General features: G+C 40.7%; 1 long non-coding RNA gene across 3 annotated transcripts in view; it reads right to left on the reverse strand.

Annotated features, from left to right (window-relative positions):
- LOC108445596 overlaps positions 1-15,607 on the reverse strand; it is a 16,705-nt gene extending 1,098 nt beyond the window's left edge. The window contains exons 1-3 of one of the 3 annotated variants that reach the window (XR_001860523.1): positions 9,606-15,607; positions 5,069-9,368; positions 2,194-2,290 (exon numbers count right to left, since the gene is read on the reverse strand). This is a non-coding gene — a long non-coding RNA (uncharacterized LOC108445596). Of the gene's footprint in view, positions 1-2,193; positions 2,291-5,068 lie in introns of all 3 variants that reach the window. The other 2 variants (XR_001860524.1, XR_001860522.1) reach the window with 2 other exon arrangements.
- Between the last annotated feature and the right edge of the window lie 6,498 nt (positions 15,608-22,105).

Below are 22,105 nucleotides of genomic sequence, written 5' to 3' on the forward strand. Positions count from 1 at the left end.
TTCCTACATAGGAGCCTGCCAGAGCCTAATAATTGCAACATGCTGTGACTCTAAAACAAATGTGTCATGGAGAGATACCCAGGCTAATTCTGAGGGAGTTAAATTTGCCTGGACGAAACTCTTCATTAGCACAGTGTTATTTCTACCAGTGCTCCAGCCACTTGTGGTCCCTTCGCCTGTCACTGCACAGAGTACATTCGCTATTGTGAGCCATGGATGGCAGCCGGGGTCCCTCTGGGCAAAGCAATGACATTCAGACCTGAAAAAAATTTGTGCTTTCTTTTCTCCTTTGCTTCTTATGAAATTTCAATTGACCGTATTCTCATTATTCCTTTGCTTGGACAACACTGTAAAATTTTTGCTGAATTTTGGGCACTGTGGTCCCTTCACATTTTCTGTCACAGGACAGCCCTGACTTTAGCTAGATGGAAATGCAAACCAGGTTTCACTGAATGCTCAAGCGTCACATTTTCTCCCTAGATCTTCAAAGGGAGATGCTGAAGAGAAGATAACAGAGAAGATCTCTGTGAAATTATGGTGCAAAAAGAAGTTACTGCCAAATAATCCCAAAGCATCTGAGATAGTTTCCACAAAGAAAGCAGCAGGGACTCCTAAAACACAGTTTCTATACATCCTTATTAGGAATGTGACACCATTACTTTCACAGCTAACACTATGAAAGGCTGCTGGAATGTTCAAAGGAACTTTGGTAGGTTTATTTTTCTCTTCGGGAAACAAAAGTTATCACTAAAGGCCTTATAAAAGGTAAGAAACTTTGACAACCTTGAGTCTCTGCAGGCAGCAATTACATGCAAAAGGTTGCCCCCAGTTTATATCCCTTAGCTGTTTTACATTTTTGACACTGAAAGGAGGGCGTTTGTAGTCAAGTAGTTAGCATCATGCTATTGTTTAATGAAACTAGCTGCGTAAGTGTAATGCCACAGCTGAGACTTTTTTACATGTGAGCAAGTCAGTGAATTCAGAACCGTGGTTTTGCAGCAGCCACAATTTTCACCCCATGTATTATGGACTATCTGACAGTATTATGGACAAGGAGCCATCTCTGTGTGTGCCAGAAGAGAGAAACCAGCCACTGCAATGAAGCCCAGCTGAAGTTTTAGTTGTCCCAAAAGACACATTAAATTCCAACTTCATGGATTTATTACTATACATTTAACTGATGCGGGCATTTTTATCTGAAATTAGTTTCTTCCTAATTTTGTGTATACATGTGCCGCACAGTGAGGTAATGATGACTGTCCCATACACATACTTTAGTTCTATGTCATGACATCCTGTTAAATGTAGTTACCAGGATGGACTTTTCTTTGGTTTTAATTCTGAAGTGCATACAGGAGGTAGAAATAGAACCCACTGACTGCACTAGTTTATTGTGTGAACAAGGCAGCCAATACAGATGTGGAACTCCATATTCATGCCTCAGCATGGGTATCTCTTCAGTATTGCACCTTCACACCTGCAGGTATTTATATGATCACACACTGAAATAAATGCAGCATGTGTGGGTGTGTAGAGCTGCACCTGAACATATAATGAGACATGCAAAGAAATACACCAAGTTTTGTTGCAACCCCACTTGACAACATTCTTGTCCATTTTGTCCTGCACGTTCTGTGTTCTGTAGCGTTATCCCTGCTGCTGCTGAATCTTTCTCTGGTCTGGATTGGACCCACCTGCCTCTCTCATCCCAGGGAAAAAAAACTACTTTGTCACTTCCTCACTGCTTTCATTCTAAAGACTAATTCCTGTGAACCATCTGCCTATCCAACTTCTGTTGAGCTTGAAGTAGCTGGAAATGAAACTGGGCACAGAAGGCAATTCCACACCCTTTGGGTCTGCTTATTTGCCTGCTTCATAAAGATCACCCGGGCTTTTCCTATAGGCAGCTACTGACTGGCAAGTCCTGCTCCGGCACAGAAATACTGCACATCCTGGGATTGGTTTTGAGAGCCCTCTTTCAGCCAGTGAAAGGACACAAACCTAAAACCTCATGGCGTTTGTGCAGTGTAGAGCCTAGTATTTAGTATAGTAAAACTATTATTACATCAAAGAGCACAAGGAACACAGACATTGTTCTCCCCCTTTTTCAGAGGAGGAAACTGAGCCAAGGTATCCAAGTAAATTGCCCAAGAAAGCATCAGTTAGGCTAAATATTGGAACATCCCTACTTACATGGAATTTCAAGCTGTGAAGTAATTTAAAGCTCCTTAAGACTGAACAAGTGCCTGCCAGAAAGGTTTAGACATCACATCATTGGTGGTAGCTTAGACTACAAGAGAAAACACAAAGAAAATGAAACCATTATTGCTATGCAAAAGTTCTGAAGCCACTGGACTGTGACGTAGAAACATTTGGACGTTGTGTTATAGTTACGCTCCACCATAAAGACTTGAAGTCTGCGTATCTGTATATATTTTAAGGAAACAGGAATATTAAGAAGTATAAGTCACTCCTTAATACTTCACAGGCAGACTTGGCATTTCCTAATGGCAAGTGTAGGAGAAAGTGCTGCTTAGTCTTTAGGCCAAGGGACTGTGAGTAGAGGAACAAATTCCCCTCTGATTTTTTTTTGCCTCATAACTGGCTAAATCAATCAATCATTCCGTGCATTAGTTAACACATCTATGTCACAGATAACATCTCTAAGTATTTCCTTTTTCCAAAGGAGAGGGCCCCTCTTTGCCCAGTCACAGATTCTGTTTTCCCTTCCCTTCTGACAGATGCTTTGGCGAAAGAGAGATTTGTTTTATGACATTTACTGCATTTGTTGTGCTGACATCACAGAGTCAACAAGAACAAGTATTTATACTTCTATTATGCCTTCATTGAACTGAACAAGGTGTTCAACAGGACATTTTAATTATAATCCCACTTCTAACAGCATGAGTAAAGGTGTTTAAAAAACACAATCAAGCATGAAATAGAACAGTAAACATGCCATTTCAATTACAAAATTATGTATAAGCACATCCTTGCACAGCATAACATTTGAAGACTGCAAGAGATGCTAAAATCTTCATTGAAACCCTGGGAGGTTTTGTGCACAGGATTGAAGGAGGCAAAATACTCCTTGCTCACACTCCTTTGTAAATTCACACTGAATGTTTGACTCCAGGGAGAAATTCATGAAGCCCCAAACTGACAATTTTTTGTACAGATTTCCATGGAGAAAAAGTACCTTGAGCTTTTTTTCCCATTGCACTGTCATGTCAGACACCTGTTCTGTTTGCAGAGCTCTTTTTCACTTCCCAGCCTAACAGTGCTGGAATTGAAAAGCAAATGTCCTAGCAGATCCTTGCACTGTTATCTAGCCCACCTCATGTTTATAGTTACATATGACCCACCAGAAACTCCTGGACATCTGTGGCCCCTCTGGGCACAGGAGGATACTGGGCTACCCTGCAAAGTGCTGTAAATCCCCCAGGCTGCCACCGATATACTGTGACTTCACCTAGTCCCTGATTCAGGAAACTGATGCAATACATTGTTTTACAATGGACCTTAGGGGAACTTTGTTTCCAAAGCTGCACCCTGGAAACAGCTGGGAAGCTGCCTGATGGTTGCAGAGACACTCACTCCAGGAGCTTCTGAGTGAGTATATGATGCTTCAGTTTGGCAAAGTCCACCCTCTCTCTCTGTCTCCAGTGAATCAACGCACACTGCTTAGAATAATACAACCAGGTTGTCACAGAAGCCTGACAGCTGTGACAGGCTGCTGTAATTCAGATCTTTTCAGCATTCTAAACAAAAGAGAATGTTGATGCTTCCAGTGGTTAGGACCAGGGACAGATAGGGAGGCCAGTTCTGTCCGTGTGGAGAAAAGCGTGCAGAAAAAAGGGCTGCTGAGGTGGGAAGATGAAGGTCACAAGCAGATTTGCCAGCTTTCTGCAGCCAGATGAGGATGTGGACACTGCTAGGTGCGACTTTCCCCTGTCCTTCAGGTAAACTCCTCTCTCCAAAGCAGCAGCACAATGTCCTCCTGCTTTTCCACACAGCCCCAGTGAGGAGAAAATTGGAACAACTTGCATTTCTGCCATGCAGATTAGACTTGAACCAATGCTCTATGCATTGAGCTCACAAAGACATCTGGAAATCATAATGTGAAATCTGGCGCTATCTCATGATCTGGACTATTATCTTTTCCACAAACTGTACTGTTCTGTTTAATAGACTATGTGATCGTCTATGGTATAGAGTCTTCTAGAAAATTTGACCTGAAAATTACTCCATTATTGTGATTTGATATGATTAACTTTCTCAAAAATTTTATGGTCATTTAGGTGACCCTGTAAATACAGTCAATAATTAGGTGAGGTATATAAGTATCAATATTTAACAAGCTGCCAAACATATATGTAAAAGCATTTAATTGACAAGAAACTGTATGGGGATATGTAGGTATTTAATGGGACAGACAGCATTAAGTTTGACTGTCATTCCTTTTTTGAAGTACAATTTGTTATTCTTTCACTAGCCTTTCAGAGCTGAAGGAAAAACTCAGCATATATTTTTCCATTTCTGGAAGAACCTGTCTTTCTTAAAATGCCAGAGCACCTCATTAGTGGAAGCCTTGGTTAGCTTGTAGATAGCTGGCAGAGGTGTTTTGTTGTGCTTGTTTCCACTTCATTTTTCTCCGCTATTACGAGTAAGTAGAACTAAAACCACAGTTTTCATTGCCTTTAATGGGAGCAGAATCTGCTTTTACTTCATGGCTATTTTCCATTCTTCTCCTGGCACTACACAGAAATGCATGTGAGGTGAGATTCAGTGGAGAGGTGACTTGGCGGTGAGGGTTCCAAAAGCCAACACTAAATGCAGATAACATATTTTTTACTAGTTATGCACATCTACAGGTCCTGGCAGAAACTGAAGAGAAACCCTATATGGAGAAGTCATTAACCAAGATTTGAATTTGGGAAATACAGGAAATATGGAGGAACCTAAAACTTAAGGCTCACATTTAACATCTCTCTACTTAAAGCAAATCAGAAAATGTGGCAAAGCTGTGAAGTTCATTAATCCTAGAAGAAATGAACATGAGACCTACCTGATTCCTGAAGCTTCTCCTTGAATGTACCATTTTTGTTAGAGGGCAGTTGTGCTGCTTCTTTTCTCTTTCAGAACTGCTGGAGCCAGTTCAGGTCCTCCCCAGCTTCTGGATAAATTGAGTTCCAACATGTACAACTGAACAAATACACAGAAGGTTTTAAATCATTTTCTCACCACCGGATATAACTCAGGGCATAATTATAAATTTGGATCATAACTAGTTTGTCCTGAATCGTTATGAGAGGTAACAAAGCATGGGAAGAAAAACATCTCATTGATGAAGAGAACATAATTTTCAGGGTCAGTTTCAGAAAGCCGTATGTTTTATCCATACATTCAACGCAGAAACAAGCATGAAGCTTGGCATTTGAAAGGTCAGATTTTAAATTGAAGCCATTGTTCAAACATCTTCCCTTGCGATGAGAAGCAGAAACAGCTTAGGCAAAGCAATCTAAGCCTTCCCTTTCTGGTTCTCTTGTGCACAAGGGAGCTGGAGTCAAGAGCAGTCTCAGGGCTGGTCTATCTGTGCCTGCCTCCAGTAGGCATTTGTTTCTCTTCCCCAGGGACGAACATGTCCAAAGGATGACACCTGTGCAGGATGAATTCCTGACCATTGCTGCTGGGCATTGCTGAGACCCAGAGCCTGGACCATGGGACACTGTGTACTGCTACTGGGCTGGCACCTGGAGCACCAGCCAAGCCCACCTATGGGGACAGGGTGGAGAGCGGTGATATGGGCTCATCAGCAAGCCCAAGAGGTGTCAAGACCTTGTGGGCACAAAAGCAGAGGGGAGTGAAAAGGAATTAGCTGAGAGATGATACAACTGCTCTGCAGAGCACAGCCACAACAGGAGCTGTAATCACAGAGGAAACAGTGTCTGTCTGAAACACTATTTCTGCTTTTTTTGTGTAAATATAGGAACTATGACTTCATGTCTCACACTTTGAGAGATGTACTCTTGGGCTGGTTTCCTACCATATCAGAGCTCTAAGAAATCCAAAACATGCCTCTCTGTTTCAGTTCTGGCTGGAGGTTAATCTCTAGAAACAAGTAATGTAACATTTCCATCTATCTTTTCTACTCTTTTGGCAGTTTTAATTATACTAATATGCTATGACAATTTAAACAAGACACATCTCAGCTTCTGGCCTGCTCTGTAATGGTTCAGCTGCTACATGTGCTCCAGCATATTTTGCTCAGACAGGCTGCTGCTGGAGGCAAGGGGGAGACAGAATAGTGCCCTTCTGTCATGAGAGGTTTCATTGCACTGATCATTGTATGTTTGACAGATTCTTTGTCAATGTCAAGTGTCTTTTGTGGTTAAGCCCAGTAAAACTAAAACAAAAGGTCTCCTAGATATTAGATATATAGTGACATTACTGAATTCACTTGGAGGCAGTAATTTTTTGTCAGCCTATGAAAAGAAAAATGGAGCTAATGGGAAAACAAAAGGAAGATGCTGGCGTGCCTTTTTAGCTATTTTTGTTTATGTCAGACATTGTGATTGACATCTGGCCCAGAACACCCCTTCAACCATTGACCCTGGTGTCATGAAACAGAACAAAGAGAAATTGCCAGCCAAAAAACCACCACTGGCTCAGAAAGCACTCCTTTTTGTTTATTTTCTTTTAAGTGTTTCATTTTCAGTAATCAGTATTGTTACACAAAAGTAGTTCGCTCACATGCACTCCCCAATTACTACTTGGACTTTTAAGTTTCCTTCATGTTTGCTTTCTTCCTGCTTGCTTGAATGGCACCAGAGTGCTGGTTTGGTTGGATGACAGTCTGTCATAACAGTGATGTTTGAGGTTAGTGAAAACTGACATGAAAAATACAATCCACTGGCCTTTAACCGAAATCACAGCTCTGGTTTTTGTGGAGTTGGCAGGCAGCATTTTTAAGCCCCTTTCACGGTGAAGGCAGTTACAGCATGTTTTTCTCTGTATCAAACAGTTCCATCATGAAGTACATTATCTACGTCTGTTGTCATATCAAGATATTGTCTTTGAAGAGCAGTTTGCTGTTTCTTATATGGGCACTGCTCTTTTGAAGTGTCCTAAAAGGGTTAAGGTAATTTTATGGCCATTCTCCAGGGCCAGGCCAAATACAAAGCTTTAAAATTTGTTTAAGAGTGATTTTAGGGAAGTACCAGAGAGCAGAATAGGTTCTGCAGGCACACAGCTCCAAGGAGTCTTTGTCACCACCATTCTACAAGTGCTGTAGAATTTCAGAGACTTGGTCAAAATTATATATCAGCAAGAGGAAATTATTCCTTAAATTTCTAACTTCATCTTGAAAGTATGATGCTGAACATAATAGCAAAATAAGACTTTTCACAAGATGAGAGCAAGACAATCCATCAGCCACTTCCCTCCATATACTTATATGCTGAAATCATATCAGAATGTTTACCCTAATAAAAAACTGCCTTAATCACTTAAAAAATTCTATGGAAGTTTGCCCTTGAATGCATCACATGTGCCAGAGTTAAACATTCTTGCACCATTTTAACAGGGTGCCCTTCAGGACACTGGGGTATATTCTCCTGTTGAAGCAGACACTTAACTCCCCTCAGCATTAATAGCAGATATGCTCATACTTTGAGGGGACAATTTCTCTCTGTCTCTTTGCACAGTGCTCTAAGAAGACCTTTGAAGAAATTGAGAAAAACAGAGAGCACAGTATATTAATTTTAAGGAGATGAAAGCAGTACATGTCATTCCTGAATTTCATGGAAAATGCACCGTTAGTAACAAAGATGAGTAGAAAATTTCAAAATCATTCTGAGCAGCATTAAAATCATCCTTCCCTGATTTTCTGTTTTCCCCTTCTTTTCAAAGCACATACATTAAACTCATTTTATGCTTATAATGTATATAATGATTCTAGACAACATAAGAAGGACACTGGGATTCTTCCTATTTCAACGTATAAAGTGGCAAGCCAATTTATGCAGCTTAAACCATTGCTAAAGAAGATGTATCAAAAATTGCCTGTGATCATTACAAATAACAGCCTGAAATGTTCACAAGAAGCTGTTTGCTTATCATATTTTCATTAAAACATCTTTTCACCTGATTTTCTTTTCCCATGCCTGTAACCTGCATTGTAATCAGTCTTATTAACTGAGAACATAAATATGATTTATTATGGTCTGATAATGGAAGCTACATGGACCAAGAGAAGGGATATATTGTCCTTTGATAAAATGGCTCTTTTCTCTCAAATAGAGCTCTATCATGAGAGCATGCAGAATGTAGTGAGTGATTATTTCCTGAGGGTGAATGATGGCAGAACCCTACAGAAAATCTTCTTGTTGGCCATGACAGCCTCCGAGTGTCCCCAAATCTCACTGAGTTTGACAACCTGCAGACACTTTTGATGAACTGTATTCTTCTGTCAGAGACAGCCTGTCTGGGAGGAGAAAAGGGAACCTTTATCGTCTGATCTGCTATTATTGTCTTGATCTTTTATAAGCAATCTCTAATGCACATGAATATAATATCCTTTCACAGAAGTGCCAAACATAATAGAAATGTAGTTAAAGGACCCTTTTCCCGGTTATGTAAATGTCCTAATACCATAATTAGAAAAGATGGGTTGCGAATGATAGCAGTAAGGAAAGGGTAATCAAAATGTTTTAACATTATCTTTCTGTTTTAAAGACCAAAATCTGTGACAAATAGCATTTATGGTAGATATGAGGAACCAGCTTCTGCTGAAGCTTTTACCTAAAAAGAAAATAGTTTTGAGTGTAAAACTGTTATATTTTCATAAAACACATAAATGGCAGCTGGTCTTAAGCCAGGAATGATTACTGGCAGATATGACTTAAAGAAAATGAGTATTCCACTCAAAATTCCTCCATGGCTGTTACAGAAAGAACAAAGCATTATTATTAAGTAGTGTATTTGAACAAAGGGGTGTTCAAGACCAGCTAAGTTCGCCAACAAACCTCTCTTTTATCTACATCCAGAAGAACATGCATACCCAAATATTTTTCAATTAACAGCTGTACACATTAGCAAAACACCCGTCTTTCTCAGCTCAAGCAGTCTGGCTTATTTATCAGAAAAAATGAACTATTTTTGGGGGAAGGTTTCCAAGTTCCCCAGTAAAAGCAAGATACTTGATTTTTCATTAACCTTTTGACATCTGGAGCTGGGATGTCCCAATATTAACTACTAATGGTCTTTTGCATTACCAGTTGGTGTTGAGAGAAGTCCCAATTGTCAGAGTCAAAAGGTTAATCAGCAATTTCACACCAGTGATGTGGTCAGAGTTCGCATGTTACTGCCTAAACAGGAGGAAGAAGAAAATAAAGTCATTAACAGAAAACTACATCCCAACATTATTAAATCCCTCTTGTATTTTTTTTTTTTTTGCTAGAAAATATTCCATGATCTGTTTACTAAATATTTTGACTTTTTAGAGGACTTTGCAAACCTTTTCTGGGAAGTCCAGGTCCAAATATGTGACCAACTTCTTTGGTTTATTCTACTTTCAAAAGAAAAAAAAGTGAAATTTTACTTACCCACCAAGAGCTCATTCCAGACCAGCGTGAGAGAAAAGTCTTGCGTCTGTAACCCATGGAGATTTTAGTAAACCTCTCCAAATGGCCTAATTCAGCCTGAGAGTTGTGTCCTCCCTGCTGGAAGTGAAGACATCTGCGTGTCCATTGATTCAGGGTGAATTTCATAGTGCAGATGCCATACCAGAGATAAAGAACACTGCAGAGCAAAAACCTGAGTATAGACTTTTCCCTCCTACCCCTCTTTCTGTTTTGATTGTAGAAAATAAGTCAACAGCAGCATTCCCTTAACAAATACAGACAGCAATATTATTTCATGTGAAACTACTCACATAAACAGCTAGGCCAGTACCTCAGCTGGTGTCATTTTACCATACACATATCATACTTTAACTTGGGGCCCAAGAGCTCTCCTATCCATAGAAAAAAAAGATTTATTTTCTAAAACAAAATATAAAATATTGCTGACCACATTACAGCTTGGCATTTGCTAACAATTACAATGTTCACACAAAATGACTTCTCATTTGCCCTGCTATTACCTGAAATTGTTAACCATTGCTTGTCTTGTGCTTAGCCCTGATCAAAAACCTTCTGATATCACCATATTTATCAGGCTAGTTCTATGGTCTTGAAACACTATTTTTCCTGTGTCCAAGACAAATAAGTAATGAATCTTGCCCAAAACAACCACCTTCATCCTGGATATTTTCTGCATCAGATGGTTCCTCTCATCTCTTTCTCCAGTTCCAACAGAATCTACAGCTAAAATCTTTCCTCTCTTGATTGCTTCAGTTTAAATGGGGACAAGATTTTACCCTGGAATGGTCTGAAAAAAATACCAGTCTTTCCAAGTGCCCTATTACTTTGTCCACCAATCAGCTGCCTATGGAGCCTGAATGTCCTTGTACATCATCCCAGTCCCCACCTGCATAATTGGCTGCATATGTTTATGCAATTAGAAATGGTGAAAATCTAATAAAAATTAGGACAAATCTGAGCAAGCTATAATTCTGTTTAATCTCTCAAACTGGATTGCTGAAAACTTGCTGAATTCCCCAAACCTCTCTCAGATGCCAATGAGTGAGTCAATATCATACCAAAGATCTCACAGCATAGCAGACATAAATTCTACTTCCAGAATCTCATACACACCCTCAAATAATGAATCTAATGTCTCTAAAGTACTGTAAGGAAAAAAAAAAGCAGTTTCCTCCAGTTACCAGCATTGTACTCAGTGGCTTATAGTGTAAAAAAAAAGAACAGAGGGCAGATTTGCATGGGGAAATAGTGGTCACTTTAAAGGCTGTGCCTTCTTATACAGTATATGTATATATGTACTGAAGCAATCCAAGTCTCCTGCCTCCAAGGGAGGACCACTGACATTGGCATACTTGGCTTTGCTAGGTCATATTGGCAAGCTCTGAGAAACTCCACATGGTGGGAGAATGAGTTTGTTTCATCTCAATGTGATGCCTCTCCAGACTTTACTTTTAAAAGCCTGTTTTGCACTTTGTTTTATAGTGTGATGGTAACTGGTGGCTTGCATAGAAATAATCACCAGTGTAGAATAATCCCAGATCACTTCATTGTGATTTTGGTTGAAATTATGAGAAATTTTCCTTGAATGGGAAAACAGGATTATTTAGAGTTGAAGCACAGTAGATCAATTAATAACTCTGTTCTTGGAAGAAAGACCCCGGGATCCTTTAACTCAAGTTGCGAGGGTTTTGGGTTTGTATCTAAGCTAAACTAGGTATTTGTTGCAGAATGGGGCTGTTCAGTATGAAGAAGAAATTGCAAGGGTTGTGTCATTGTGTCCATAGGTCAGAAGAAAATGTTGTCTGCAGATCAACTGGTTCCTTTTCCTTTTTTCTCCCTCTATATTAATTTTCCTCATAGACTTCATTTCCAAATATGTGCCTTGTTTACTGTTTGAGATCATAGAGAATTTCAGTGAGGAGGTGACCAGGTCAGAAACATGTTTTCCATGATCACACAACTGAGATACTTCTCCCACTCATACATTATGGGATGCTGAGGTCATAGAAAATAGAACTGGAAGGGTTCATCCAATACCTGTCAGCATTCCCCAGATTTTTGACTTCTCTATCATAGAAATGCTCCAGTGATAGGTACTTCATCATCACTCCAGTCAATTATCCCAACAGATAACTCTCCTTTCCTAAGTGACAAATACAGTCTAACCACGAGAGAGACCGATTGCTTTTTTAGGCGTTACCTGTTTTGCTCAAATACAACTTAAACGTATTTACGCCTTTCACCTTGTTTCTTCATTTATTTCTGTCTCTGCTACCAGTCCTTCACCGTTTTTTACTTCACCTTTCTCCCTTCTACCTGACCATTCCTACATTAAGTCACTCCCTTTCTTTTTTGTCCTCTGAGCTATGTGCTCATTGGTACCCTTGCATTTCTTTTCTTCTTTGTGTCTTTCCAAACACATGAAAAACAAACTCTCACATGCCAGCAGCCTCGCTACAGAGACCTATCTCGACATCTCCGAGAAGGCAGCTAAAACACCACACTTTTATTCATTGCATCAGAACCACTTTTCTTAAACAATGAGAAATTAAACAGATGTATTCAAATTCAGGTCTAAAGGTGATGTTCTTGAGGTATGACTGAAGAGCGTAGCTAGCTATGGGAAGCACACTACATGCTCTGAACACACATATGAAGGAGCAGGCACTACACAGCCTCTAAAGAGGGACATCAGAACCCCTGGCAGTCATGGGAAACAGATGCTTGCTTCCTGCTGGCTGTTAAGGTGTTTCATGTACAAAATGAGTTACAACACAGGTATGGACCTACAGGTTCCAGAACACCAAATTAAGTGACTTTGTCTCAAATTTATGCCAGATGATGTACCATCAAAAAGAGCATCACCATAGGCAAAAAATTGTTTTACTTTTGTTGCCTCAAGTCAGGCCCATAGCAATATTGTAATGTACAGGTAGTACAGAAATCCAGTACTGTCCCTGGGGCACTGAAGGCTGCTTGGTCTAATAGGTATTTGGGGATCTTAAGATAATGTCCAAAATTCAGAGCAGCTCAAGTACTGGTGTTTCTTAAAAAAACAACTGTTTCAACTTCTTCTTTCAATTTTTGTCAGAAAAGTATTAAAGAAGTGACTACCCCTGCTACGGCAGGAAGCAGTATTATAAATAAATTGGAGGACTAAGGAAACTTACTCAACACTTACAAGAGGAAAACAAGTTTGTTTTCCTGCATGTTTCATAGCGCATTGTTGCTGCAATGTAAAGTTTTTGAACTGCATTATTTTCCTGTCTTCTTTGACCAGGATCTGTGCCTGAAAGGGCTCAGTGCAGTGGTCTGAAGCAAGACTATTGAGGTCACCTGATAGAGGAGCAGTTTGCATTAGCACTCAGGATGCACAGCAACGAGAAGCTCAGCCTGTGCCTCTCCATGGAAGGGCCACATATAAAGTGGGGAAACGAAACTTGGACTTCGGAGGCAAAGGTTCTTTGTTCCCTGCATGATCTCAGACAACATATTTCCTCTCTCCAAGACTCATTTTTTCCCCAAAATAGGGACTGACAGCTCGCTGTCTTCTCTCTCTGGGCTCGTGGCTCTTCCAGCTAGTGGCTGTTCCTGATTATGCGTAGGTCTGATGACTGTGAATCTGACCTCCAGGAGGCCTCTGGACACTTCTATATTATATTTGATAATGAAGCCCTCCTGTCTTATCCAATCAAGACAAAAAAAGTAAGTCAGACCAGAGAAAACTGTCTCAGCACAAAATGGCAGCCTCAGTGCAGCAAAGTCAGAGCCATTAGCTATCGACTACTATAGAAATACTGAAACTGCATCAGGGATTTCTTTCTTTAATTGCTATTTAGGGATTTAAATGAGATTTTTAAAAAGAAAGAAAGACAGAATGTTTAGTCTACAATCACTCTTTGCTGCCAATACAGGCTATCATATAAATTACTTAGACACTTTTAAAAATACATTATTTACTCAATAACCCATAATGGGTCCAGAGCTCCTTTTACACGCTATTATAGAAGTACATAATTGCTGAATTTTCAAATGGATATTTCTTCTAGGCAATAGTCTGTAATGGCTCCTTCAAAGCTCTTAGGCTTTTATCATATGAAGGCCTAAGTAGAAAATGTTTAGTTCACTGATCATTGACCTAATAGAGAGCAACAGCTTCTCTGGAACAACTATTGTCTGTTGGGGCAGATGATGTATGAATGACATTTAAAAAAATTCTTGGAAGTATGTGCTAGGGAAAAATTACTGTTCTGTACAAAGCAAATACTGCTGATAAGCTCCTCAGAATTCTTTTGTTTGGTCCTGCTTGGTTTAGTTTTTTATTTTCTGTGTGAGCCCAAGAGCGAAAGAAAACAGTTGGTTTTGTGTATGAAATGCAAACTCAGTCTAGGACCCATTCGGATCAATGAGAGACATTTTGATGTTCTCAGAGATCATTCAGCTCAATTAAAAGTTGTCTCAAATGAAACTGCAGTGTAGGAAGCTGAATTCTGAAATTAGAGAAGGGATGCTGCAATGGGGCAAATCACATTTCTTAAAGTCATGCTGAACACAGTAAAACACACAGGCCTATCCTGTGCTTGATCTAGAAAGGAAATAGGCAACTTGACACATTTGCAGCACTATTGCTGCGAATCTCACAATCACTGAGCTGCTGTTCTCTTCTTCCATTTAGCTTTCAAGTCTGCTGCTTCTGTTTCAGACACAAAGAAAGGTTCAGGTTCCTAAAAGCTTGGTGTAAGAAAACACGTTTTCTCCTCCTACACACTTTGGGCAGTAAACCCCTTGGTATTACTGCCAAATAAACATCATCTGGGTCTAAGTGCAGGACCAGCAAGGATGAATGTGAGTTGGGGACAGTCAGGCAGAGACCCTCAGAGAGGCTGAAGGACACCTCCAGCTGTGAGACTGATGGGCCAGGGGAGAGCTCCTTGCTGGGTGGCACAGCTCTCTCAAGGGCTTGGGGCAGTGGGATGTGCAGCTCACCAAAGGAGGCTACTGAATAACCTGCTCACGTGCTGGGTGTGATCTTAACACTGTGTGCTATCAAACCAGACCAACTATCCCCAGCATAGCCCTGTTTTGTATGTGATCTGACATCAGAAGCACTTCCATGCCTTTTATCATTGGATTTCTCCAGCGTGGTAAGGCTGCCTGGGACTCCTAGCATTCTGGCATGATTAACACAAAAAAATACATTTGCTGGCAATTCTAATAGTTCCTTCTGTTTGATGCATCTGATCGAAGAGAAACTGAAATCACAGACCAATATGCACCCAGGCTGCACCAGTTAGCCTCATCATGCAAATGAGGCACACTTGCAGGTGAACTTATTAGAGATCAAATAGTTTTAGGCACTGCAGATAATGAAGGCAGAACGCTTATGTTGCAACAGTCAGAGCTGGAATTTAATCATGTTGTTGATACCTACTGCAGCAGTGAACAAACACAGAAACAGCCACAAAAATAAAACTCTTAGAATGAAAGGAAGGTATAAACTAGACAAATAAGAATAAAAAAGACCCAAACCAAGGAGCATAGTGGTTTTAGAGAAGGAAAAATCTTGCACATTAGATCTGGAAAGACTTTGAGCCCTGCTTTTTTCAGCTAAGCAGCTGGATAAGTCGGGGTTGCAAGGAGAAGCTGATGGGGTGTCACTGTCTGTTCCAAGAGAGAAATGGCTCCTACCTTTGGAGATGGCCCTGCAAGGAGAAAGGGCCATCTTTCTCCATGTGCCAAGCAGCACAATGCTTGAAATCAATGAGAGGGTGAAACATAGCCCACACTAGGAAGCAGCATCTACTAGGAAAGAATCAAGAATGAAACAGAGAAACAGCTTCCTGGAGTGGAATTTCTAACAGAGGTTACACAACTGACAGGCTGGATTAGCAATTTGGTAGACATTAAGAATAAATACATTCTGCAGAGGCATTATCCCCTTCTGTCTCAAGAACCCCTCACACGCACTTACCATCCTTTATGGAAACATCTGCAGAGACCCTGAGCAGGCCCACTAAGGTTTGCTCGTTTTAAGGAGCAAAGATGAGACCCAGCAGGTGAAACCTGCAAAAGGGAAACATTTGAATTCCTTTTGGCAGACAGAAATGGATAAAAATACAGCTTGGCATTTCTTCTAATACCATTTGGTAGTAGAAGAGCTCCAAAGATGTCAACAGGAAGCTCTAGAGGTTAGAGGGAATGATGTAACCATATATGACATAATGCTTGTTGTAGAGATTTCCTGGAACTGATTGGTGCCATTCATGATAACAGCAGCCAGCGAGAGTGTGAGGACTGGGTGAAGGCCCAAGCAGCATTCAAGCATTGGATATTTTTCATTCTCTTTTAAAGCAATGTCTGGTCTCTCTTGTTTCAGATGCATAATAGAATAACTATGTGGTATTCCCATGCAGCTTGGTCTGGGAAGACTTGGAAGCAGCAAACTTACCAGCAATGTGCAGCTACTCCCACGCAAAGGCCCACAGAGAGAGAACTGCAGAGGTGGAAGGACAATGAATACTCTGAGCTCCTCCTTCCTCTAGAATGCCCTCCCCTCCATTCCTCTCTTATTCCCAGAAATATAAGATGCAGTCAGGTCATCAGGATATTGTTTATGCCTAGTCTATATAGAAACGCTATGAAGTGCCATCTATGTTTAACAGGAGGCCTCTGATCTGTGTGAGTGGGTGGAAACCGATAGTGAGTGACACGGATGCTGACAATGGCACACAAACTCCACAACACTCTTAAAACTTTTAATTGCATTTAAAGTAATGTAACAAGGCAATGTTTAATGAGTACTTTGTTAAAGAAATTCTGACTTTATAAGCTAATTAAAGAGAAGGGAGGGTTACTGCACTAGGGCAAGAAATCCAGGCTGCTGAATGTCTATACTGTAGCAACATGTAATTCAGATTCAATTGGCAGCTTTGCAAATCTCCAGCCAGCCAGAATGAATGATTACTTTTTTTTTTTTTGATGGCCAAATAAATTATTATTATCATCATGATTATGTTAATAGAGAAAAAGTAAAGGATAGGCAAGTACTTTTTTTGCCAGGGCTGGTAAATTTTCATGACACTTTTTGCAAAGCTGTCATATGGCTGGCTTAGATGAAACTGGAAGGCTTTATGTGGGTAACATTTAACTTTAAACATTCTTCATGGAAACTTACATGGCACATAATTTACATATTCAATACCAGTGACAATTTACTTCTCCCATCTGAGCAGGGCTTTCAACTATGCCACTTGAACTAAATTAATAAACAGTAATTAGAGAATGTTGTGCGAGTGAGCTGTTGATGTTGAGAAGATTCTAATCAACACCTTCTTTTAAGGGCCAATTAAAGCTGAATGTATGCAATATAAACATCTTCTTCTATTTAGACATGAACTGGTGAACAAGGTAAAAAATAAAAATCAGAACAATTACAGCAGGTTAAGAGATGATCCAATGGAAAGATGAAGCTTCATTAATAGTGCAAACAGCAGTAATTTCTGAAAACCAATGGCCACCTTCCATGGAGAAACACTGAGAACTTGTGCAATTTAATTCTGATCAGGATAAACCTCAATGCTTTCATTGTCAGGCTTTCTGTGAAAGCAGCTCTGTAGCTGCCTCCAATTTCCACTGCAGTATTCACCTGTCTGTAAGACAGCCCTGCATCTAAAGTGAGTCCAGAGCTGCAGTAGAAAGAAGGCTTCCCTGGGGGGAGGCAGTAAAGGTGAACATAGCCATCCCATTACTGATGCCTCGTAGCAGAGAGAGGCTCCCTGGCAGGTGATCTGGGGAAGAATTTGCACAGTGTAGCCCCCAGCAGCACTGCTGGTGGGAATACAAACACAAGGATGAGCCTGAGTGAAAGGTAACGCTGCCCCACATTGTCTCAATTCTATTACTGGGGAGCAGGAGCAGTTAGGCCAGAAGAGCTAATGCACTTGTACCTGTTACCTGTGAGTAGTCCCTCACCCCACTGCAAAGGTAAGGTGGTTTACTCCTGAAAGGTGAACTTAAGACAAACCTCGAATCCAAAATTCCGGAAAGACAGAGGGAAGGCCATCTTTGACTTAAATAGAGAGGATCCTTAGTGTACCAAAGGGAGCCTGCAGTAGCAACCGAGACTTGTGCATCACCATTATGAACTGTCAGTAAATTGAAAATAAGCATAACTTCATCCAAACCATAGTTCGCTGCTTCCTAAAGCACATCTTTAAAAAAAAAAAATCATCTAAGCTGGTGCAATGAAGCACATGCGAAATTTGTCCTCCAAGTTAGAAGATACAACAGACTAATAAAGGTACGGGAAACATCTGTTCCAGTGCTGCACCAGTATCATTTGGAGAAAATGACTGCATCACTTACGGCCGTTTGGTATCCAGAAATACTACTACAGTAATGGGATGTTGTCACCTCAGGCTCTACAGGAATTTTACTTGTTTAAGAATATAGGATTAGGCACATGATCAGTGTTTCTTCCCTTTGAAAATAAGCATTTCTACTTACCATTTCTATAGTGGTGTGAGAGCATTATCTTGTGACAGTATTTCATTCCACTGGCATTACCTCCTAATTAGCTACTTAAAAATATATGTAAGGGAGTGGAGGTGGCGAGTGGACATGTAAACCTGACAGGTCTGATGTGTTCTTACAAGCTCTGCTAACCCCAAACATTGAAAATATATTAGTAAAACCAAATTAGCACTTTAAAAACAACATGGCAAGAGCCTCATGTCTTGAACCCTGGAAGTTCAGCATGCATCAGAGGAGCTCTTACACCCAGAGCAAAGCCCTTGGGCAGGGGAGGGGAGCAGGGAGAAGTGAGGAGCAGCATGCCAAATGGGAAATCAGCCCTGGGAAGAGAGCACCACTGAAAGGCTGATAACCTCTACAGTATGGTCAGCCCTACATTACAGTAGTATCATTACCTAAAGAGTTTGGTGTAGGACTTGGGGACTTCTGAAAAGCCAAGCACAGAGAAGTTTACCATGGATGAAAAAATACAAGTAATACAAAGAGAAAATAATCTAACAAATTGTGTTCAATATCCTCTGCACTGTCTCCATATCCTGAGAGATTACTGCATTTATAGGCACAAAATCATAAAAGCTTCCTCCAAGATGCTTCATAATACATGAGCAGGTCTGAGGTCTCAGTTGTGGAATGGTAAGAATTAGGAAGATGGGTATTCTGGTATGCTGGACTCATTTCTTCTTTCAAGAGGTAGGCTGAATTCCTAACAAACTCTCTTTGCAACAAGAGAAACCAGGACACATATATGCATGACAGGTCATTTTGGAGGTACTCAGACACATGCAAGTAGCACCCCCTCGGCAACAGTACTTTTCTAGCCAGCAGAGCCAAAAACTATCATCTGTTTCTGAGTTGTTTTTAAAACTCAATCCAGTAGATGTGTTAGTGATTTTCAGGGTGTTCTGAAGGAGCAAAGTAGATGTCTGAAGAATACTGATAGTATTCTATAGACAGGCTCTAAATGGTCAGTTACTCCAATATCTGCAGTTCAATTCAATATGCAGCATGCAATATTACTTTTGTTCTGATCAGATGGAACTTCTAGGCCTGAATCTGCTTGCAATAACCATGGTCCATCAGTAATTTCACAGCAAACAGGGAGGTGCAGAGGGAAAAACTCATGTGAGCAGGAAGGGAATGAGTCTACATTAATTTCCTCCATAGATTTTTGTTTTCCACTGAAAGTTTTCTCTTGCCTAGCATCAATGCTAGAATGCATTCATAGACAGCACAGAATGATTTGGATTGGAAGGGACCTTAAACATCATCTAGTTCCAACCTCTCTGCAAGGAGCAGGGACGGCTTCCATGAGAGCAGGTTGCTCAAAGAGCCATCCAACCTGGCCAACTTCAGTCCTTTTTTCACACCTCTTCAAGTCCACTTGGTGAATAAATTAAATTAATTTCCTCACTAGCTCTCAATACTTTTTAAATGCAAGCCAAGCCTCTTAGCTTTTCATACCTGGACATCTACATTTTTAAAAATGCTGTTGGATAATTTCTCTCTCTTTCATAGGCTGGTGCTTTGGCCTATATGCACCCTGTGCACTCCCTAAGGCTCATGCATAACTGCAATGGACGATTAGTCCAGCTAAGTCTCCAGCAATTTCAATGGCTTATGCAAGAGTAGATAGGGCACAATATGTAATTTCAGCTTTTTTTGTAAGGGTTTTCAATCGTTCCATGAACTAAATCATTTTATCAGTTTCATTCTCTCTTTCTTTCTTTTTTTTTTTTTTTTAATTTGTCCCATTAAACTACAGAACTGGAACATATTCATGAATAGTTTCTTTCTGCTTTAACTCAAGGAGTTCCTGACATAACAAAAACTGGTAATTAACCGGCTCGAAGACTTTTACAATAGCCTCTTTAAGTAAGTCCTAGTATGCGGCACTTGGAGCACTGACTCCACATTGCTGATCCCACTGCAATGCACCCTCTGTTAAACAAGGTTTGCTTCTCTACCTCAGCAACAACTCTTGGCTCTTTTCATCACTGCTCTCCTGCTTGGAAATACCAAAGTCCTGCGGCATTTCTTTGCATGGAAAAGGCTACCAAACTCCTCCACGATGATTCCCTGCTCTCAATCCACTTGGCTCTGTGACACTTCCTTAAATACTCCATTATCAGAGGGCCACTTGCCACCAGCACAAGGACCAAGTGGCAGGTCTCCAGAGGCTGAGCACAGCCTGGCCTCCCCTCCTAGCTAGTGTCACAGCTGCTCTGTGCTGTTGGTACAGATGCATTTTGGCATACTTTGGCAGTCCCCATGATCTGCTCCTGCCTCACACCCTACTTAGAGCAGGAAGAGCTCTTTCTGATAGAAGAATCAGGCTTCAATTTTTCAGGTGTCACTCAGCAGTGTGTGATTTGTAGCTGCTGTTGCATGTTGGCTCTAAGCATAGTCAGTTTTGCCTACTCATGCTTATCTCCCCTGGTTACAGTACATTCTATTTCTGATGACAGTATTACTCTGAGTGTTTGCTCCACCATATATCTATGCTCCCTGCTAACTAGCCCAAGCCTTATTGTTGCAGTTCCTAATATTTTGCATCATTTGTAGAGCCAGCAATATAGTCTGTAAATAGCATGAAAGTAAACTTTAATATATATTTTCCCCCAGTGTTCCAGACAGATTGGTTCACTATGGAAAAATCACATACATGTGTGTTAACCTATATTTCTTGTAAAATCAAATCATGTAAGAACACTTCAGCCAGAACAAGCCATAGAGCTAGATGAGGAAAGGAAAAACAAAATCTCCAAATATGTACAGCTTAAGTTACAAAACTATATGAAAACAAAGCAAAATTGAAAAGGGCAAAGGAGACAAAATGTAAACACAAATTTTTATACACTCTGTGTAATATAGAGTGAATGTCATTTTGACATTCTGGTATCATGGGCTGCCAATATAGTTCAAAAAAGAAAGAGGTATCTCCAGAATTATGGCAATGCTGCTCTCTCACATCAAAGCTGGTTACAAGATCTAGGTTTGTGGTTGCTCAGTCTAACTGCCTGCTTGGAAACTAAGCAAGGAAAAATAATATCCTGAATAATTGTATTTAAAGTGTCCAGAAAGATAATGAATCTTCAGAACCACCTTTGGAAATGCAGCCCTTTTAGTGGGAGCCCACAACCACACCCCTCGGTGCAATGAGTGCCTCGTGGCAGCTGAAAGTCCCCCAAATCTGGTGCATTCAGGCCTTCTGTAGGACGTCAAGGAAGCAATTGTAACACATCACTAAGTTGATTTTATGCCTTTGAAAAATCTCCTCCTTAACACAAATACTCTATCACTGTCAGCTGAACACATTTAACTTTTGAATTAATATTATTTTTCAGAGGTCAGACATGTGACAGTAACAAAAGTCTTTTGCCAAGCTGTGTATTTCAGGCCTGCATCTGAATTTCCCCAGAGCCCAGTACTGTGTAAATATGAGTAACTGCCTCTGGCTCATGGCTAATGCAAAACTTCTGTTCTCTGGACTCCTTCAAGGCTCTGCTCATGGCTTCCTTCCCCATGCCTGCATGGGGAGACACATCCACTCAGTGCCCTCTCCCACGGTATGCACTGCTTAGCAGGTCAGGCAGACTGAACAGCCAGAATTTAGGAACGATGGCAGTCATTTTCCCTCCCATTTTGTCGCCATCTCAAAGACTGCCAGATGTTTCGGAGAGCTTTAGATGGTAGCCACGTGGTTTGTGAGGAGTCGTGCCTCCACCAAGGGCCACAGCTCTCAGGCTGCCCTGGCACCACCAGTGTGGCTGCTGGTCTGCCTAGCACTCATGGGATGGTGGAGTGGAGCAAAAGCCTCTGGGAAGAAGGATAGTGACTGCCCACTCACACAGGTGGACTCTCACAGAGGAGGACAAAGATGGTCTCCACTCTAGGGATGGTGTATTTTATATTACACTGCAACTATATGA

This window comes from Corvus brachyrhynchos, unplaced genomic scaffold (assembly GCF_000691975.1).
Source record: "Corvus brachyrhynchos isolate BGI_N302 unplaced genomic scaffold, ASM69197v1 scaffold101, whole genome shotgun sequence".
In the NCBI taxonomy this organism is placed as follows: Eukaryota; Metazoa; Chordata; class Aves; order Passeriformes; family Corvidae; genus Corvus; species Corvus brachyrhynchos.